Here is a 20612-nt window from a genome sequence, read left to right as displayed (position 1 = left end):
CAGTGTGTTTGTTTGGGGCTATTATGTAACATGAAATAATGATACATTAACATAGTCCTTTTTCATTTATTTTTATGTAACACCAAGATGAGGTTTTTGCACTGAACACTGGTTTTATTGAAATTTTACCTAAGTTATGGACAGTCAGTTTATGTGAAAGCCCTCATTTCTCCCCTTTCTGATATATTTTCCATTTGGCTATATATAACATATACCTTGGCATGAAACAAACTTCCCAAATCATTCACATAATACAATTAATACATTTAAATTATATTTTTTAAATGTTAAAAAGTAAAAGAAAACAGACTCCTCTACCTATTAGGCATTTCTGTGGCAATATGTAATACACACCTTAACCATGACATTGAAGAACTGAGCTGATACCAGCCCCTTTCCACCTGCTCAGCCCCACCTTGTCCCATCCCTTGTGGATGGAGAGGACATCCCTCCCATTGTCCAGGTCCAGATGTTTTAACAATGTTCTTTCTGTCTTTCTCTTACACACACAGACAGCAAATCCAGCTTGTTAGAAAATTCTGGGTATTCTGTCTTCATTAACCACCTGCTCCCTGCTCCCCGGCCTCCTAAGAGCCACCTTCAGCCCTTCCTGGACACCAATAGCCTCCTGTTTCCATCTTTGCTTTCCTACAATCTCTCATCCACACAGAGTCAGAGGGAGCCTGCAAAAGCATACATTGATGGGGTGGGTTTAGTTCAGTGGTAGGGCGCATGCTTAGCATGCAAGAGATCCTGGGTTCAAAAATGATTATAAATCAATAAAAAATGTTAAAAAAAAAAAAAGAGATCCTGGGTTCAATCCCCAGCACCTTCATTAAAATAAATAAATTACCTCCCACAAAAACACACAAACACAAAAGCTTAAGTTGGACTATATCACCCCTCCCCTCAAAACTCACTAAACGGGTCATCATTTCATTAGGAGCCAAAGTCGTCACAAAGGCCTCAGGACCCGGCGTGCTCTGCCTCTCTGCCCACACTCTCCCCCTCACTCAGGGGGCCTCTGGCTCCGGCTCTTCCTTCTTCCTCCGGATCTATTCTGCTTCAAGTTCATTACTCCGTGAGATCTGCCAGGATTGCCTTATTCCCTCCTGTCTGCCTCCCACCCCACCGCCATCACCGGAGTTTGCTCATATCACTCTTTTTTTTTTTTTAATTTTTCCAAGCTCTTACTACCCCCAACATGCTGCCTGTTTCCTCTACTAAAACTCTGAGCCCCCAGTGATGGGGAGTCATGTCTATTTTGTTGACTGATAAAGCCCGAGAACCTTGTGAATTGGTCTAGTTAGGAGATTCCCGTACGTAGTAGGAGCTTATACACATTTGCTGAATGACTGTAGATGCCCTGGTCCAATCCGATGGAGCACTTCTGTGTCCTGCTCAAAGAATAACTGTCCTTTCCACCTGAGAGGGGGTGACAACTTCCTTGGTGATCAAAGGCAACATCTTTTTGCTTTATGCTGTTAACCTTAGGCGGGGAGACTGGGGGATCTTCATATATATTTTTAAATTTGGTTCACTCTGCAGTTTGTCTTTGGTCTCTGTATAATTTTGAAAAACTCTATGAGTGATCATTCTTCCATCAGATTGAACAGGGTCCAGGGGGAAGGACCAAGCCTGTCCCATCGGCCATTCTCTGTGTCATGTCCTGGGACCCAGTGGATGCTCAGCACGTAAGTGAACAGACTGGAGTGAGTGAAGAAATGGGAGCATCTCCTTATTGTGGTGGCTGCTCTCTGTCAGATGCCTTGAGATTTGAGGAAGGGTTTACAAGTGCGGAGAGGGGAGATCAGGTCCTCTGTGCTCTTCCTGAGTGCCCTGGCTTTACCCATTCCCCCAGCCCACTCTGGGCAGCCAAGTTGAGGAGCTGGGCCACCGGAGGTTGTGCTGATCAATAATCCACCTTCACCCCAAGTCCGGGGGGTAGGGACCCCTGGTTGTATTCTCTGGAGTCAGGTCCTTGGAGGAATTCCTCACTGAACTATGTTTTGGACCTTTTATTTTTCTCTATAACCTCCAGCTGAAGAAGATTGTCTTAGACACATGGAAGCTGAGGACGCCTACTGTCCCCTCGGAACCCAGGTGGGGCTGGGAGTCTGCTGTTTGTATAGCCGGTGGGCTCGTGTTGCTTTGGGCATCCCTGTGTCTGAATTCCTGCAGTACACTCGGTGGTAAGGAAGGGGTGCCTGGCAGGGAGGGAAGTGGGTCGGGAGACTGCACAGCTGGGGAGATGTTAACCTGGGGTGTGCAGGAGCCTGCTGATGCATGGCATCTCGGTTCAGGGAACTCTTCACTCTCAGAGAGGTTCCCACTCCCGCAGGGGCCATTTGATCAGGGTGCTGGGCTGTCAGGGGACCGCAGGGGTCCCAGTGAGGATTACAGTGCCTTCATGCAATGGGAAATGAGGGGTCTAGCGGCACTTGAATTAACTGTGCACCCAAACCCAGCCCCCACATCTTTCAGCCTTTATCCTTACCTGCAAAACTGGAATTTTATTAACCATCCCGCGGGGTCGTTGATGGGCTAGGACAGACTAGACAGTCAAGAGCTGGAATTCTTCTGTCCCCTGATTGTTTTCCTTCTTTCTGACTATTTGTTCTCACAAGCTCAGTCTCTCTGTCTCTCTCTCTTTCACTTCTAACTTTCTCTCATGCTCTGGTTTCATTTGACTTCCAACCACCGCCCCTCGCCAATCCCCAGATGAGTGAACTTGATTTCTGTGTGTCAGTTCCAAATTCCCAGGAAAGATGCTCTGTCTCCCTCTGGATCTGTTGTCCAACCCATCAGTTGTGGCCAGATGAGGGAGTCCCTCTGGGACCAGTGGAGGGTCTCCACCCAGCCCCCCAGCCACCAATTTGGGAGCACATATCTCTCCAAGGAGGAGGTACTGGCTGTGACCTTGTGTCAGTCAGTATGAATTTATGTCTCCTCTTGCCCCTCCTTCATCCTCCTAAACAAAGATGAAAATTAAACACTCCCGGGATTTGTGTCATGGAACACGCAGGGTGGGGGCTAAGGGGGCTGGAATCTCTGCTGCATTTAAGGGACTACAGTGAATCCCCAATGAGAGCCTGCAAAGGGAACACCACCACCCCCACCTGGCACTTATGGTGCTGAGTCTGCGTGATGTTGAGCTAGGCTTCTGACCACAGCTCAGGGGTCTGGTCTGACCAGTTAGCTTTTGAAACCAACCAGCTTTGGATTCCTCAATCCCTCCCTGAGGTTTTACCTGAACCACCAGCTTCTGCATCTCTGAAGACAGATGATGAGGACCCTTCACGTAAGCCGTTCGCACAGCCCTCTGCAGGCCTTTGTGCTGCACGGTCTGCCCGGCGAGATAACTGAGGTTGGTATTTTACTGATGTTAGAAATAGTCTGGTTTCCCTATGTACTGTTTCACTGAACAAGCAACAGAAGCCACTTCTCGCTGATAAAAGCAAAAAGGGACTTAATGAGAAGATGCTGGGAGGGTGTATGGATTGGCCAGGACCGGAGCCAACCCAGGAGCTGTAGGAGGTGTTAGGGAGCCCCAGGCACCAGGCCGGGCTGGGTGCTACCGGGCCCCCTGCCACCCCAGAAGGGACCCCTCTCCACCCGACCCTCCACCTCACTCACTGCAGGTTCATATCCCGGCAGGGCCAGGTCACACTGAAGCCACCAGCACACACCTCAATGGGGGAGTTGACACCGTCTCAGCTGAGGGCGTGCCCGGTGTGGGGAGAGGCCCAGTTAGAAGAAGGCGGTTCCCCTACTGTTCCGAGTTAAGGTGCAAGTCAGTGCCCATCACTCAGGAGAGCCAGGCTGGACGGACTTCATTGCGGTGAATAGGCCGTCTGAGTTCACTTAATACTTTCTATGTTTGAAGGCCCTGGAGGGAGAAAAAGTGAAGTTTCTAGAACTTATTTTGTGTTTCCCATGTACCAGATGCGGTAAGCAAGCCACTTCAGACAAGACCCAGAGCAACCACGTTAATAGGCCACGGAGCAAGTAGTGCAGTCAGGCCTCTGTGGATCCGAAACCCGTGTCCCCATCAGCTCAGTAGTTACCAGTGGAAACTGGGGGGATTTATGGGACTGTGTGCTCCTGTAGGGGCTGGGATGTGTGTGTTTAAATCCACATCTTCAGAAACTCTGCTAGAACCACAGCCACTTATTGCACGGAGGCAGAGGAGGGGAGGATTCCAGCCTTTGTTCCAGCTCCTGTGGAGCTCAGAAATTTCTCCTTCTGTCCTGAAAACAACACCAGAGCTGAGGGAGCTGCAATCCCACTGTACTTCTTAGATCCCAGAAAAATGAGGGGAAAATCTGCTCCCAACACAGAGAGGCAGCCAGGCAGGCTTGGTGAGTCACAGCTCCCAGGGCAGAACCCGCTTTTGTAACAACCCCCAGGGCAGGCAGATTTAACAGGTCCCTGAGGCCAGTGGAAATCTCAGCATGGGGAAGTCCGAGTGTGACAACTCCAGGGGGCCAGTCAGAGGGGCCCCCTGCTCTTTTTCATGCATTTTACCTCCAGGACCGTGTCCTGTTCTCAGAATGAATGCCTCAGAGGATAACTCCTCATGCTTCCTGCCTGGAAAGGAGAAAATAACTCTATTGAAATATACCCAAAACATTCTGTTTCATTTGGGGAAGTTGTTTTTTGTTTGTTTGTTTTTTTAATGAGAAATTATTTTACCAGAGCCTAACCAACCTGGGAGAAGGGAAATCCCTTCTGTCTCACCCAAATTGGGGTGGGGGGAAAGAGACACACTTGTGGAGGTCACAGCTCAAGGCATAGGCTCAATGAGAACTAATCACAGGACTACAGATGCCCTGCTCTGTCCTGCTCCCCCAACAACTTACCTCCATGTCAGTAGGGCCCCTGTGTAATAACAGGAATAAAACTAAAAGAAGTAAATGTCTCAGGAGTGTCAAGGGAAAACCCAAAGACAGCGGGGAGATGAAAACAAGGACACACAGGCTGTTTTAGCCTCTCACACCAATAGCTGTAGCAAACTACACACAGCCCATCCCAGTAGATAAACAGAAAACCTCACAGAAGAAATTATTTACTTTGGTTCTGTTACCCAGTGCATTCCATGGTGCATCCTCGCCTAGAATTGAGTGGAAGCAAGTCCATCTCAGAAGGGACATAACTGAAGAGGGATGGCTTTCCAGACTCTGATGGGCAGAGAGAGCTGCAGCCTGGGTGAGAGCATGGTGAGGGGTGGGGTAGGGGGTGGGCTGCCTTCTTCCCCAAATAAGGAAACTTCCTGAGGCCAGCACAGGAGGGAGGGCCATGGGGTGGAAGCAGCCAGACTTCTTCCTGAGAACTGATGGGATGCCTCAAAGGGACCATTCAGGTACCAAAACTGGGCCGTGAGGGTGGGAGCCAGTCGGTCTGACTCAGAGCCCAGGACTGAGGTGGGCGTACAGCAGGCCGGTCTTACTTGGCTGGATCCATTTCACTTCTCCGAAGCCCTGTGTAAAACATGAAGCGTGGACGGCCTGGTGAGCACAGCTCTGCCCTCAAGACCTGTTTCAACTCCTCTCTTCCCGGAAAACACCATCTCTGAGCCCGCCCTTGGTGACCTCAGAGAGATCACCCTAGTGGCCCAGGCTAGTGACCGGGAACATGTACCTTCCTGCAGCCAACCCCAGACGTCCACTGATGCATCATATACTGGCAAAGATGTGAGTTCCTGTGCATTGGTCTAACAGCAGAGACTCTGCCACAGGCCCAAGAGGTGGTGTGTGGGACATGCAGGGGTGCAGGAGTGTAGGCAGTGCAAAAGTGTAACTGGTGACAGGGGTGCAGGGGCTGTGGAGGGCGCAGGCAGTTCAGGGGATGCGGTGGTGCAGGGGTGCAGAAGTGCAGGCAGTGCAGAAGTGCAGATAGTGGCAGGGGTGCAGAGGTGCGGGGAGTGTAGGGATGCAGGGAGGTGCTCAGGCACGTGGCCAGGATTAGAAGGCAAGTGCACATCCTCGCAGTCAGCCTGACCCCGGGAGGCTAGTCCAATCGTTTGGGGCGTTGGAGGCGGCGGTGTGTGGGAGGCTGCCCGGGCAAGCCGGTCGATTTCTTCTCTTCCCTGCAGCCTGGCCTAGGGGGGCCTTGGCCGCTGGAGATTCGCCAGATGTTGGACTCCAGGTAAGCTTGCTCCTGGGAGGTGGGGCGGTTAGGTCAGGGGGCAGCGGCAGCGACAGGGGGGCGGAGCGCGGCTGCCTCTGGCGAACTGTTGGAATAGCTGCCTTCTCCCGGCTGCCGGGCCTGGGAGCGGCCTCTGCTGCCCCTGGTCACCGTAAACGCCTGTCCCGCTCAGCTTGCTGAGTGGGGACGGTGCCATTAATGTGCGGGGCCCACGGGGTTAGGGGGGCTGCCGCGCGGAAGCCGATCAGTTCGCTCAGCTCTCCCCTGCGGCGGAGCCAGTGGCAGCTTCTGCTGCCGTAGAGGCGGGACGCCGGTCTCCAGGTGAGCTTGCCCCTGGGAGGCGGCGGCGGGGGCTGCAGGGGGAGAGGGTCCGTTCCAGGGAGTAGCTCCATTTCTTCTGTCCCGCGCGGCCTGGCCTGAGGGCGACATCTGCCGCCGGAGATTTGCCTGCGGTCCGACTCCAGGTGAGGTTGCACCTGGGAGATGGGTGCGGTGCAGTCAGGGGGCTGGTAAGGTGGTGGCTGCGGGGATAGGGAGGCTGCCCCGGGGTAGCTTGTGTATTAGCTCCCATGTCTGTGCCGCGTGGCCTGCAGGCGGCCTCTGCTGCGCCAGGTCCCCGGACACCCCTGTCCCACTTTGCCTGCTGGGGGCGGGAGGCAGGGTAGTCAGGGTGCACGGGTGGCGGGGGTCAGGGGCCTGTATCGGGGGAGCGGGCCCATTTGCTCCCATCTTCCCCGCGGCTTGTCCTAGGGGCGGTCTCTGTTGCCCTGGGTTACGGGACACGTGTATCCTAGTCGGCCTGACCCCGGGAGGCGGGCGTGTTACGTTGGGGGTGGTGGCAGCAGCGGCAGGTTTTCCCATGGAGCCGGTCCATTTGCTCCCATATCCCCCCATGGTTTGCCCTGAGGGCTGTCTCTGTTGTCACAAGTTCGCCGGACGTCCATCTCCAGGTCAGCCTGCTCCCTAGAGGAGGCCACCGTGAGGTCAGGGGTCAAGAGAGGTGGCTGCTGCGGGGGTAGGTGGCTGCCTTGGGGAGCTGAAGGATTGGCTCCCGTCTCCCCGAAGGCCTGGTGTGGGAGTGGCCTCTCCTCCCCCAGATCACCAGACACACCTGTCCCATTCAACCTGCTGGGGGAGGGGTGCCCTGGGCGGTGCCTTTAAGGTGCGGGGGTGGCGACGGCGGGGGTAGAAGACCTGCAGCGCTGAGCCTGTCAATTTGCTCTCCTCTTCCCCGCTGCCAATCCTGGGGGCGTCCTCTGCTGCCCAAGAAGCCGGATGCCCGTCTCCAGGTCAGCTTGCTCCTGGGAGAAGGGCGCGATGCGGTCGAAGCGCAGAGGCAGCTGCGATATCCGGCTGCCCTGCCTAATGGGGCCACTTCTTCTCCTCTCCACTGACCTGGCCTGGGGATGGCCTCTCCCGCGCAAGATTCGCCTGACACCCCACACCCGGTCAGGTTGCTCCTGGGAGGTGGGCGCGGTGAGATCAGGTGTTGGAGAGGAGAGAGGGGCTGCCCCTGGCGAGGTGGAGGATAAGCTCCCATCTCTCTGGAGGCCTGACGTGGCCGACCCTCGTTCCAAGGTCACGTTTCTCCGGGTCATATTGCCCCGGGGTTGCAGTAGGGTGAGGGGGCGGCGGGGTGTTGGCTGGGGTATGGAGCCTGCCGCTTGGGAGCTGGTGGTTTAGCTCCCATCTCTTCCGCAGCTTGGCCTGGGGGCAGCCTCTTTTGCCCCAGGTCCCAAAGCACAGTTTCCCTGACAGCTTAGCCACTGGAGGTGGGCAGGATGTGCTGAGGGGGCGGAGGCAGCTGCCAAGGCAGCGACGAAGGGGGCTGTCCCTGGCCAGCTGGTCAATTTGTTCCCATATCAAACTTTGCTGCCCCAGTTTCGCAGAACGCCCTTCTCCAGTTAAATCTTCTCCTGGGAGGTGGGCGCAGTGCATGCAGCTCAAGGTCTGGGCTCTCCCCTGGGGAGCTGCAGAAACCTCTTGTTCTCCTTTGTCTTTATTCTTCAGCGAAGGGGTTACTTGACCCAATTCTTAATTCTGAGGAAGTGTAGCCTGTGTTACGGAAGAGTTGCTGGACAGTGAGGTTTCTGGGTGGGTTTTCACATCAGCTGATGCCCCAGCCAGGCAGGAAAGCTATTACTCAGAGCTCCTTAGTGTGGAGTTGGGGGATGGCCCCGCCATCCTCACCATGCTTTTTAAAAATGTGTTACTCCTCTTTTTCCTAGGTGACATTTTAGGTTATTGGGTCACAGATTGCTGGCACACTCATCCCTGTTCTCAAATATCTTTTAAACTTGGGTGAAGTGATAAGTAGGGGAAGATGATTTACTGAAAGGTAAGAATACTTAAATTTGCATTAAAGCTAAATTCTGTCAATCTTTCTCAAATGATTTTTCTCTGATTCTAAATCCACGACCTAGTGAATGTTGTACTCCTGTGTAAATCATTGATCTTCACATCACATTGGTTGAGTGGTCAGCGAGATTTGTTAATTAGATTATTCCTGAAAGGAAAAGCTCAGGCTTTTGAGAATTCCTTGTCGGATGTCACCCAGGCAGTCACAGTAGAAGACAGAGCTGATATAAAAATCCCTCAGCTGCCTGAACTGCAAAGCTTCTGGAATTACTGATCCCTGAAATGCAGGTGACACTTGATGATAATCTGGGAGATGGTTTATATGATCAGATTCTTCCAGTCCTGTAAATGGTTTCCGTGGCCCCAGCCCTGAAAGAACTGGTCTTAGGGGCCATATCATGAGGGGTGGGATGGGAAGGCAAGGTCTAAGAGCTGAAATCACTGAGATTCCACACTCGCTAAACACAGACTCCAGAGCCTAATTGTTGTCAGGTTCTGTTCTGGATTTGAGAGTGTGTTCAGACATGATTCTTGCCCTTCAGGAGACACTGCCTGCGTGGTAGTAACCTTTACATAGATCTGGGGAGGATGGCAATTAAGTAGATGGGCTGTTACGGTTCTCAGTGTGCCCAGGCTCGCTCTTCCAGGCACTCGTGGGACTAACGAGTCATCTTATTCACTCATTCACTAATTTATTACCATTGAATTGATCATTTGTCCCACAGTAAGTGATAGAAGGTATCAGGAAGCTGAGTTTTGTCCCCTCTCCTATCACTGATTGTATCTGTCAGTCGGGCGCCTTGAGTATGCATTGTGAAATGGTGGTATTTCTTGCCCAATGGGGCTGCACTGTGAGTTTTGAGAATCAGGGGAGTCACGTGGGTAGGACAGCACCCTGACACACATGGCCACCCCACCACATGAGACAGCATTGTCGATGCTCAGGTGACCCGATGTAGACCGCTGTGCTAAACCTGAGCATGTTTAGTGATCTTGTTGGCTATGAAAATACAGACTACCCGTCCTTACCTCTGAGACTCTGAGGGTGGGCACACCAGAATTCTGCATTTTAAGAAGCACTTTAACTAAATCTGATGAAGATGATCTGATTGTCCCACTGAGAAACACTGGTGTGCGAGACACCAATATTGAGGATTCTCAGGGAGCGATGTCTTTTCAGGATTGTCCAAGGGTCCTCACTTGAGACTTTTGCCTTGGGTGTAATTGTATGTGTTCAGAAGTGATGTCTTTCACTTCCAGTGCTTGTCAGCATGCTCTCTGCAGGGGTTTGCTCTCAGTAGATGGCAAAAACTATGATTCTTCAGGTCACCGAGCTAGAGTGTGAGCGATATTTTATTTTGGTTTTCTTTATAGCAATGCAGTGTCTCCCGAGAACAGATTCAGACTGAACAGATTTGTGTCAGACTTTGGGAGACCGCTGGTGCCCCAGATGTTCTCTGGCAGGTCAATGACGAATCTAGGTCCATCTTTCACAGCTACGTCAATGAAGTGGGCCACTTCGACAAGGCCAAAGCTGGTATCCCAACCATAGCCCTTGACAGTGATGTTCGGCTCCAGGAAGCCATCAGATGCAGCAGGTGGCCAGAGGAGGAGCCGAACTTGCTCATCAAATGTGACATCCCCAACTTCATCAACACGGACCAGAACTCTTCCTTTGGGGAAGATGATCTGATTTTCGAACCACCGAATATTCTAGAAAATAAGCCAGTTGCCCAGACCCCACACAAATACTTGAATTGAGAAACGTGCTTTGTCAGGTGTCTTTTTGAAGATATGAATTTTGTCTTTGTATGGCAGGAAGTCCTCTTTCACAAAATTGTATGTGTTTTTGTCTGAGAGAGAGAAATGGAGACAGACAGAAAGACGAAGAAGCAGAAAAGAGCGCCCTCAGAAGAGAGCTAGTTAAGGTGAGTTTTGTGCCATTAAAAAATATTTGGGGTTTTGGGGGGAACAAAGTATTTACACTGTCTCATTCTCCTCGTTGGAAACCTTGGCCCCACACTCAGTGTCAGCATCCTTGAACAGGGGTTGGCACGGTGCATTTTATCTCGCGCTGCCTCTTCCACGTTCTGCCTTTAGCACGTTGTTTTGCCTCCCAGGGCTGCCACACTTTAAACTGTAATGTGAGGAGTCTGGAGTAGATGATCCATCCCAGCTCTGCTGTTTTGCAAATTTCTGATTTCGTATTCGGATGAGGCTGGGATACACCCAGAGCAGTATAAACCAGGCCCTACCTCCTGTCTCTTGCTGGGCCATCCCTCAGGTCTGTGCCTTCTACTCAAGCCTTTACTGAGCCCAGCTTTTTTCAGGAGCCCAAGTGCCTACCGGGATGGCAGGAGACCTGTCTCTCGTGGTCACGGTGGCCGAAAATTCTATTGGTTGTGCTGAAACAGCTCTTCTGAGATCCTCCGGCCACCCTTGCTCCAACCTGAGGACAGACCTACCGTTCCTTTCCTAGGAGGAGGATCAATCCATGGTGCATTTTATGACAATCCTGTCCCCAGGAATGCACGGAAGGTTATCAGCTGAGTGAGGGGAAGTGCCTCTGTGTCTCTGTGTCCCTGTATCTCTGTCTGCTCACAGTGCCCTGCCACCGGCTACTGAACAAGAAAAGTGCTATTCACCATGCTGTGTCTTTTGCAGATTTGTAGGTGATGGTCTTGTGGCTCATGTGTGGGCTTTGTGCTGGGATGGTGAAGGGCTTATAAATACCTCATCAACATGTATTCGAGATGGCCTGGTGCCACACAGACTTGATTCATGAAGGCATCAAGCCTGCACACTGGTTTGGAAACAACTTGGTTTTGATCAGTCACACTGCATGCATGACCCACTGCTGATCTCTGGGTGGTTTTTTCATTTAGATTTATTCACCCAGTGTCTTGCTTAAGCTGAAAAATACATTTATTTCACTAGAATATTCTCAGATTCTTTGTTTTCACACATCCAGTTGTTTAATTCCTTTAAAAATCATTTTGTGTTTATAATGCCTCCTAATATCTATCATCTCTAGGTTCCCAGTGGCCTGAGCCATGCACCAGATTTGATGTAGGAACTGTTCCACCAAAAGAAATCCCTTTGCCATAATATCTTTTGAGGAAAATATTATGCTTTAAGGCTCTAACAGTAAATCGTAGAACAAAGCATGGAACATTTATTGTAGTTAATACATGTTCATGCAAAAAGAAATCATATTTTCATTAAACAATGTTGATTTTAATAACTTTTACTAATGTGAATATTATTATTCATAATTTAAACAACCAAATAAAACCACAGTTATTTATTATGAAGATTGAAAACTATTTACACTGTCTCTCAATTAGAGGTAGCTTTATTAGAAGACTGAAGGTTATTTAAAAGATGGAAAAATACCCTTGATGACACCATCATTTTTATTAACTAAATATCAAGAACTGTGCAGGGTTAAGATTTAACCATCTGCAAGCTGTCAAGTTAGCATGAGGTAGTTTGTGGATGCTGCCAGAAGACAGGAGTCTCCCTCAGGATCAGAGACAAAGAACTTCCTGCCAGCAGAGCAGGCAGCTTGGGGTTCATGTTCATGTTGGTTCCTGAGTTTCTTTCCTTTTGCTGTTGTAACAAAGGACCACAGACTCAGTGGCTTAAAGCAATACACATTCATCGTCTCACTCTTCTATTGTGCAGAAGTGCAAAGTCATTGTCATGGGCTAAAACCAACGTGTGGCCAAGGCTACGTTCCACACCGAGGCTCTAGGGAGGGATTCGTCCTCCTACCTTTCCCAGCTTGCAGAGGTGTTCACACTCCTTGGCCCAGGGCCCTGTGTCACTGTGACCTCTGCTGCCACTTTACATCTCTGTATCTGCCTATATAGATATAAAGGAAGAGTCTTCTACATCTGGTATGGACCGTTTTTCCTAAATGGACATTGTATCTCTATGTGCAGATTAAAACCCCTTCCCTCCAGGGTCTGGTGGCATCAGCTCACAAGATTACCACTGTGGGCTTTAAGTGTCCTCTTTGTATTGTCACCTGGGAACTTCTCTTTCCATAGTTAGCTCTGTGTTACATTTGTTGTTGTATTTTACCCGGTATTACTGAAAGTTTTACTTAAAAGGGATCCAAATTAGCTCTGTTTACCTGTTTCCAGAGCTGAAAGCTTCAGTTCTAGAGTATCAGTTTGATTTCTCTTAAAAATACATTCCAGTATATTTCTCTGGTGAAAGTCTTTACCCTGTTATCTATTCTCCCATAATTTCCTTATTTTCTTGAATATATTAAAAGTATTTCATAGCCTTTATTGGTAACTCTGATGCCTACATCACCTGGGGGTTTGCATCCTTTGTCTAATGTTTCTTATTCTCATATTATCCGTTATATAGTCTTGACATGTTGTATGTCTTGAAATTCTTTATTACATGGCCGACATTGCAAATGAAAAATCCATATGTTATTTTCCGTGAGAGGTTTTCTACCTTCCTGTTAGGCAAACAGGGTGAGGGACTGATCATGTCACTCCAATCAGGCGCTGAGGTGGATCAGGACTGAAGTGCCTTTTTTCTTAAAACAGCTTTGAGGTATACTTGGCAAAGTAATTTTCACACGTATAAAGTGTACAGCTAATAAGTTTTGACATAAGTATATCCCCAAGAAACCATGACCACATTCAAGAGAGTGAACATACCCATCACCCACAAAGCTTGTCTCCTGAAATTTGTTGTCCCTCCCTCCCTCCCCATCTCTTCCCCTGGAAACCATTGATCTGCTGTCCATCACAACATATTGGTCTGCATTTTCAACATCGTTGTATGAATTGTTTCATGCAGTATCTACTCTATGTTGTCTGACTTCTTTCATTCAGTGTAATTATTTTGAGAGTCATCTGTGTTGCTGTATTAATAGCTTATTTGTCTTATAGCAGAGTATTGTTTTGTGCTGAGTTTTTACTGAATAGTTTGTTGTGAGCAGTGTTTGGATAGGCCATCATTTGTTTCTCCATTTACTTCTTGATGGATGCATGGGTTATTTACAACTTGAGCTATTATAAATAAAATTGCAGTGAATATTTGGTTAAAAGTCTTTATAAGGACATATGCTTTTCTTTTCTAAAGCACCAGATGAGGAATATCTGGGTTATATGGTAGATAGGTATTTACCTTTTTTAAAGAAACTGTAAAAGACTTTTCCAAAATGATTGTACTATTGTAAATTCCTTGTGGTGTGTATCAGCTCTGGTTGCTCTACTTCCTTACCAGCACTTTGTAAGGTCGGTCTTTCTAATCGTATTCATTCTTGTATGTATGTGTACTAGTATCTCACTGTGGTTTTTAAAAGCATTTCTCTAATGACTAATGGCATCTTTAATCAGCATCTTTTCATATGCTTATTATCCATCTGGATATCTTTACTGAAGTGTGTTTTCTGGTCTCATTCATTCATTCAGGTGTTTGCATTATTATTGAGTTTTGAGACCTCTTTATTCTGGATCAGATACAAAGAGAGACCTTTATCAGATATATGATCTGCAAATAGCTTCTGTCTATGGCTTGTCTTTTCATTTGCTTAGCAGTGTTTAGAACAACTTTGAAGAGTCTTCATTTTGATAAAGTTCACTCTATCACTTTCTTTTTAAAATAGATTATACTTTTGGTGTCATAGCAAAGAAATATTTGCCAAACCCAAGGTTATAAAGCTTAAGCCTATGCTTTTTCTCCTAGCTGTTTTGTAGTTTTAGATTTCCTATTAAGATCTATGATCCATTGTGAGTTAATTTTTGTATATTTTGTGAGGTGTGGATCAAAGTTCATTTTTTTTTTTTTTGCATATCACTCTCTAATTCTTCCAGCACCACTTGTTGAAAAGATCCTTTCTCCACTGCATCCTTTTTGAGAATCAATTGTCTATATAAGTGTTGGTTTAGTTCTGAACATTCTATTCTGCTCCATTATTCTATTTTCCTGTTTTACACCAACACCATACTTTCTGATTACTGTAGTTTAAAAAAAAAAAAAAGCTGAAAATCAGATAGTGCAAGTCTTCCAACTTTGTTTTTCTTGTTCAAAATTGTTTTGGATATTTGGGATCCTTTGAATTTTTATATGAATTTTAGAATCAGTTTTAAAATTCCTTACATCCTGTTCTGCCAAAATTCCACCCATGTCTTTGGACATCTCCAAAGCCACATTTTCTGAAGAAGTCTCTCTAGATCCCAGGTGAAAGGAATTTCTGTTTCATCTGTGCTCCAATCACATTTGATAATATTTGATTACATTTATTCATATTTGGCTGGATGTACTTGTGATCTTTCCTGCCATATAGTAAATCTCTGAAGGTTTGGAATCTTGACTTGGTTCCCTCTGTCTGCTGAGAAAACTAGTTCTATGCTTTGCAGGACAGCGCCCTGCAGTAAGAGCTATCTGCAAGACACATCTAGCTCATTGCTTGCATATCGTCAAGGAATCCTGCAGATTTAGAATTGTTTATTGATTGTTGTCTCCAAGACGGCTCAGCCTTTTTTATTTCTATATCTACTGCTGCATTTTCAAAGGACAATGGGCTAATTATTTTCCAAATATCAAAACATACTGTAATTGAGTTGTGACGCAAATTATGTGCTGCTCTTTCTTAACAACCTGCTTAGTGTTCACAGGTACCTTCACTCATGGAACTTTTGGGAGAATGTAATATCCTCAGAGATAGCAATGCTGTCTTTGGCGACCTGAGCGGTAGTATCTGAACTCACTCCTGCTGTTTTTCCAGTGCCCCCTGTAGCCCTCCTCCAGCCCTCCATGGGGGGCCTGCAGTTCTGCCCTCGAAAATCCTGTTGCTTCTCAGGAAGAATTCCCTATGAAGCATATTCATGTCCTTCTTGTGGGGACATTCAGTCCAGAGACCTGACAGCAGGGGAAAATGTTTAGACTGCTTTTGGTAGAACGTAAATTCTTCCATACTTGTTAGAAGCAAATCCAATGAGGAAACTGTGTTGGCATCTAACAAATCAGCATAAATGTCTGATGAGGAAGATCTGCTTCCCCATCCCACTCAGGCGTCATGTTGATGTGACACTCACCTTGGCTAACATTTTCTCCTGTGAGCAACGTGAAGTTCAAGACGTTATGAATGGCTTTTTGTTTTTCTTCCTTAGTCTTTCCACATTCACTGTGTCTGGTGAGATTATATGAATCCTGCTTATTTTCAGCCCAGCACTAAGTTTTTAAAAGGATCACGTGTTTAAAAGGCTAGTGGACAATTTGTTAGAAGGTCAAAATCCTTAGACTTTGGTCCTAGAGTTGAATCTTGGTTACTGGTGAATGAGAATTCCCGTTAAAATTTTAAATTCAGTGATATAAAGTTTTAAAAATAGTTATATATTAGTCAATTTCATTAAACACTATAGCAGTTATTTACATTTAAGCCTGTCTCTGGGGCAATTTTGCAATGATTCCCTCCCTTTATTGATTCCCTCTTTATCAGAATCCTTGAGAGGTCCCTGTCATCATTGTCAGTATCATCATCATCATCACCATCATCATGGAACTGATTCCTCAGGGAGATTCTAGGAAAATAAAGAGCTGGACGGGGTTCTGTGCAGGTCAGTGTGTGCATATACAGTAAGAAGAGTTGTAAGACATTAGATTCAAGATACCCTTTCCATTTAGAGAAGAATATGGTCATGAAATACTGATGTGCTGAATGAAGGAAGTGATGGGAACAGGGTAGTCAATGGAAAGGAGGAGGAAGTGAGCGAAGTGGGGAGCATAGATCCTTGGTTAGGTGATCAGCACATTGGTGAAAATGAGGGGAGTGTGATGGCAGAATCATGTCCCTCCCCGGCCACAGGGTAGCCACCTGTGACATGTTACTGTACATGGCAAAATGCATGACAGATATTTTAGGACAAAAATCTTAGAGGATTTCTGTCTTCTAAATTGTCTATCAGTTAGCGTTTTAAACCCATGATACATTATTAAAGATTAGTGCAGGGGAACAAATAAAAAGGATTCATATAATCCACCAGACATACTGAATGCAGAAAGGCTAAGGAAGAAAAACAAAAAGTCATTCATAAGTCCCTTGAACCATAAAATGCTCATGAGAGGAAATGTTACACAGGTGAGTGTCGCAGCCACATCAATAATGCCTGAATTGGATGGGACAAGGGGATCCTGAGATGAGACAATAGGGTGAGTAGCCTGGATTGTCCAGGTGGGCTGAATGTATTCACAGGGTTCCTTAAAATGGAGGACATTTCCCAGCTGAGTTTAAATTCAGAGGGAGGTGTAGCCATAGAGCAATGTTCAGAAAGGCTGCTGACCATGAAAATGGAGGAAGTCGTGGGGCACAAGCTAAGGAAGGTGGGTGACCTCTGGAAACTGGAAAAAAAAAAAACAACAACAAGGAAATATTCTCTTCTAGACCCTCTAGAAGGAAGGAAACCTGCTGCTACCTTGAATTTAGCACAGTGAGAACTGTGTTGGATCTCTGACCTCCACAGCCATAAGCTGATAAATCTGTGCTGGTTTAAGCTCTTAAGCTTATGGAAATTTCTTACATTGGTAAAAGGAAAATAACATAGTGAGCCGTAGTGTAACGGATTAAAGGTATAGGATGGGGTGTGGAGAGGATTCTGACATTTACACCTAAAAAACAACCAGGTGAAATGGGAAGGTGTTTTAAGGAAGACTTACCTGGCAGGGCTGTTAAGCAGACTGGAACGAGGGGAGCATTGGAGTTAGAGGAATCAATTAAATCTCTACCAGAAAAAATAAGGAATAAAATGTAACAGGGCTTCAGTGATAGTGGATGTAGGAATGGAAATGGGCAGAGAGATATAAATATTACTTTGAAATTAGCTACAGGTTTGATGACTGCATGTTGGGGAGACTTAGCCGATGTGTGGACTGAATGTTTGCATCCCCTCAAAATCCGTATGTCGAAACCCAATCTCCCAGGGTGATGGTATTGCGAGGCGGGGCCTTTGGGAGGTGATTTGTAGGATAAAATGAGGTCATGAGAGTAGAGCCCTCATGAATGGGATTAGTGTTCTTATGCAAGCCCCCAGAGTGCTTGCTTCTCTCTGCTCTCTGGGATATGAAGATATTGGCAAGACAGCCATCTTCGAGCTGGCAATCCTCTCAAGGATACTTTGACCTTGAAAGTCTCAGCCTCCAAACCATAAGGAATATGCTGGTTGTTTAAGCCACCCGACACGCGGTAATTTGTTACAGCATCCCAGACTGACGAAGACAGTGGAGAATGCCTCTGAGTTTGGCACTGATTGCCTGGAGAATGCTGAAACCCAGGGAAGTGGGCAGCACAGACGTTTACTCATTTAATCCTGCCAACACAGCAGGAGATAGAGTCCACATATTCCTCGCTACTTAAAAGGTAAGGAAAAAGAGGCACAAATAATAACAACGACAACAAAAACAACAATAATTTGTCCAAGATTCACACAGAACCCCCTGGAGGCAGAGTGAGAATTTATACTCAGGCAGGCTGGCCCAAGAGCCCCTGCTCATAACTAATAAGTCAGATCACCTTGCTTATGTGGATCAGTTTTTTCAACTGTGATATGAGGATACTGTGTCTAGTAACTTATAATTTCAAAATACTTCACTGTAACGGAATCATTAGTCACAGGCCTTACAAACCACAGAAACCTACACATACAAAAATAACTCGTAAGGTCAAGATAACCAATAAAGTTTTTAAATATTATACCTGCTGGGCCTTTGCAATAAAATGTCTTTTTATAATTCTGTCTGGCTACAGAATAACTTCATACTCCTGCATGCTGCTGGTGGCTCCCATGTTGGACAGCACGGGCCTAGAGATTTTAAGTTACTTGCCCAGACTCGCCCAGGAAGCTCGTGGTGGGATCCTAGCTATAGTCTAGGACTTTTCCTTCCTATCCAACAAGTCCCTCATGGAAGTTTAGAAGCTTCTCCTTTGGTGCCCAGCTGTCTATCCGTACTTATAACATCTTGTCAGGTGTTCCAGCCTGCTCCTGAACATCAGCCAGAACCCACTTCTGCTCTATTTTGTCCAGGTAATACCTTCTAGCAACTTCCATTGCCTTCTTGGCATCAGTTCTTACCTGGAAGGGTAGTGGCTAGAGGTGGAAATGTGTCCACATGACAGGTTTTTCATAAACATTGCAGGAGTGGTCAAGAGAATAAAACGTCAGGAAGATGAGTAGAAACAGGTCATTTAATATACCAAATGGGTACTTTCAATGTCTGTGTTTCCGAGTCCAGGCTTCTTCTGCTCGTGCATTACAGGCCAATAAATCTGGAGACCAGGTTTTGGGGCAAGAAATAGCGACTTTAATTTGGAAAGCCAGCTGAGAAATGGTAGAATAATGTCCTGGGGTACCATCACCCCAAGTCAGATTTCAGGCTCTTCTTATATTAAAAATGGGAAGTGGGAATGCTTGGTTGTTGCAAACTTGGTGTATGAATTCTTTGTTGTTAGAATCCTTTGTTCTTGCAGCTCTTCACCTGGGTCACATCCGTGTAAACCTCCAACAAACAAATGTTATTTTCTATTCTGTAACTTGTTATCTTTATGTGACTAGAAAAGTGTTAATATCCTTCAAATTCAGAGCCTTGAGAATAGGTTCTCCTGTATATTTCAGGCTCTAGGCAACATTGTTTTACAAAAGGTGCAGAACCAACAAGACTAAGCCTAGGAAACAGGGCACAGGTTTAAAGTCAAAGGAACAGATCTAATATGGAGTCAGATTTTTTCTTCCTATTTCAGTAGTGCCATGGAGAAGGCAGTTTGGGCAGCTTTTCGTAGGGTCCTGGAGGCTTTCTCTCTCAGCCTCTGTGTGCCTCTGTTGAAAAACCTTCAAAGCTATCTGGCCTGCTGGTAAACTACTCCTCCTGTTTTGCCCTGAAGATGTGTTCTGTTTATAACTGATCTCTACTCCTTGGAAAACAACTCAATAAAACTCAGTTGGTTTTCCACCAGCCATGGGCAGGGGTGAGGAATAGCACTTTATTATTTTATAAAAAAATAAATAAAAGAAGTCTTAAAACAGCACTGGGCTCATAGGAGAGAGTCAATAAATGCTTCCTGCCTTAAATCAAAATTGATGGCTCAGTGATTCCATGGCTGCTGTATTTGCTGAGCTTGCTAATCCTTTGCTCCATTACACATTTTTTTAACTGAAAAAGAAATACATGCATGTGGTTAAAAAAATTCAAACAGAGCACAAAATTACACATGTGAAAGAAGTTTTCCCTCATCCTCTCTTCTTTCAGCCCTCCCTGGAGATGCCACTGTTTACAAACCTTTGTGTGTTTTCCAGATATGCTATGCACATTCCGACCTATGTATGTAAATTCCTTTAAAGTATTACTTATTTTTAACTTAAAGGGATTTAAATCCTCAAGTGTCTTCTGCCCTGGTAATACAAAAGAATAAATCTGACTCCATATTAGATCTGTTCCTTTGACTTTAACCCTGTGTTCTGTCTCCTAGGCTTCATCTTGCTTGTAAAACAATGTTGCCTAGAGCCTAAAATATACAGGAGAGCCTATTTTGATGGCTCTGACCTTTAAGGATATTTAACACTTTTCCATTCATATAAAGATAACAATTTACATAATAGAAAATAACGTTTGTTTTGTTGGAGGTTTACAGGGATCTGACCCAGGCAGATAGCTGCAAGAACAAAGGATTCTAACAACAAAGAATTCCTATATCAAGAAGATTGCAAAAACCAAGCTCGTAGGAATGAAGCCTGAATTCTGACTTGGGGAGATGGTTTTCCAGGAAATTAGTTTGCCATCTAGGTTTACAGAAAGTTGCTATTCCATGCCCCAACACCTGGTCTCCCAACTTACTGGCCTGTCCTGCACTAAGGAGAATGAATTTGGACTCAGTAACACTCCTATCTTCCTAGCAAGCTGGGCACTGGAATTCAGGGCAGCTATCCCACACCCAGGGACATACTGTGTGCCCTTGATGGTTCCCCGAGGGTGGGGTGTGGTTTACCCAGGAAGGATGGGGACTATGCACCAACACTCAGGCAGTATGCTCCTTTTGGGATCTGACCTCGTACCTCCCGCTCCCCGCCAGCACAACACCTGGGAGA

At 46.5% G+C, this 20612-nt stretch overlaps 1 long non-coding RNA gene across 1 annotated transcript; it reads left to right on the top strand.

Moving 5' to 3' along the window:
- Positions 1-1606: 1606 nt before the first annotated feature.
- On the top strand, positions 1607-10434 carry LOC141579493 (uncharacterized). The gene is made up of 6 exons (XR_012511037.1): positions 1607-1694; positions 2042-2192; positions 3244-3367; positions 5091-5693; positions 6095-8485; positions 10324-10434. It is a non-coding gene; the product is annotated as an uncharacterized LOC141579493 (long non-coding RNA).
- Positions 10435-20612: the final 10178 nt, after the last annotated feature.

This window comes from Camelus bactrianus, chromosome 12 (assembly GCF_048773025.1).
Source record: "Camelus bactrianus isolate YW-2024 breed Bactrian camel chromosome 12, ASM4877302v1, whole genome shotgun sequence".
NCBI lineage: Eukaryota > Metazoa > Chordata > Mammalia > Artiodactyla > Camelidae > Camelus > Camelus bactrianus.
This window is presented reverse-complemented; position numbering and strand designations above follow the sequence as displayed.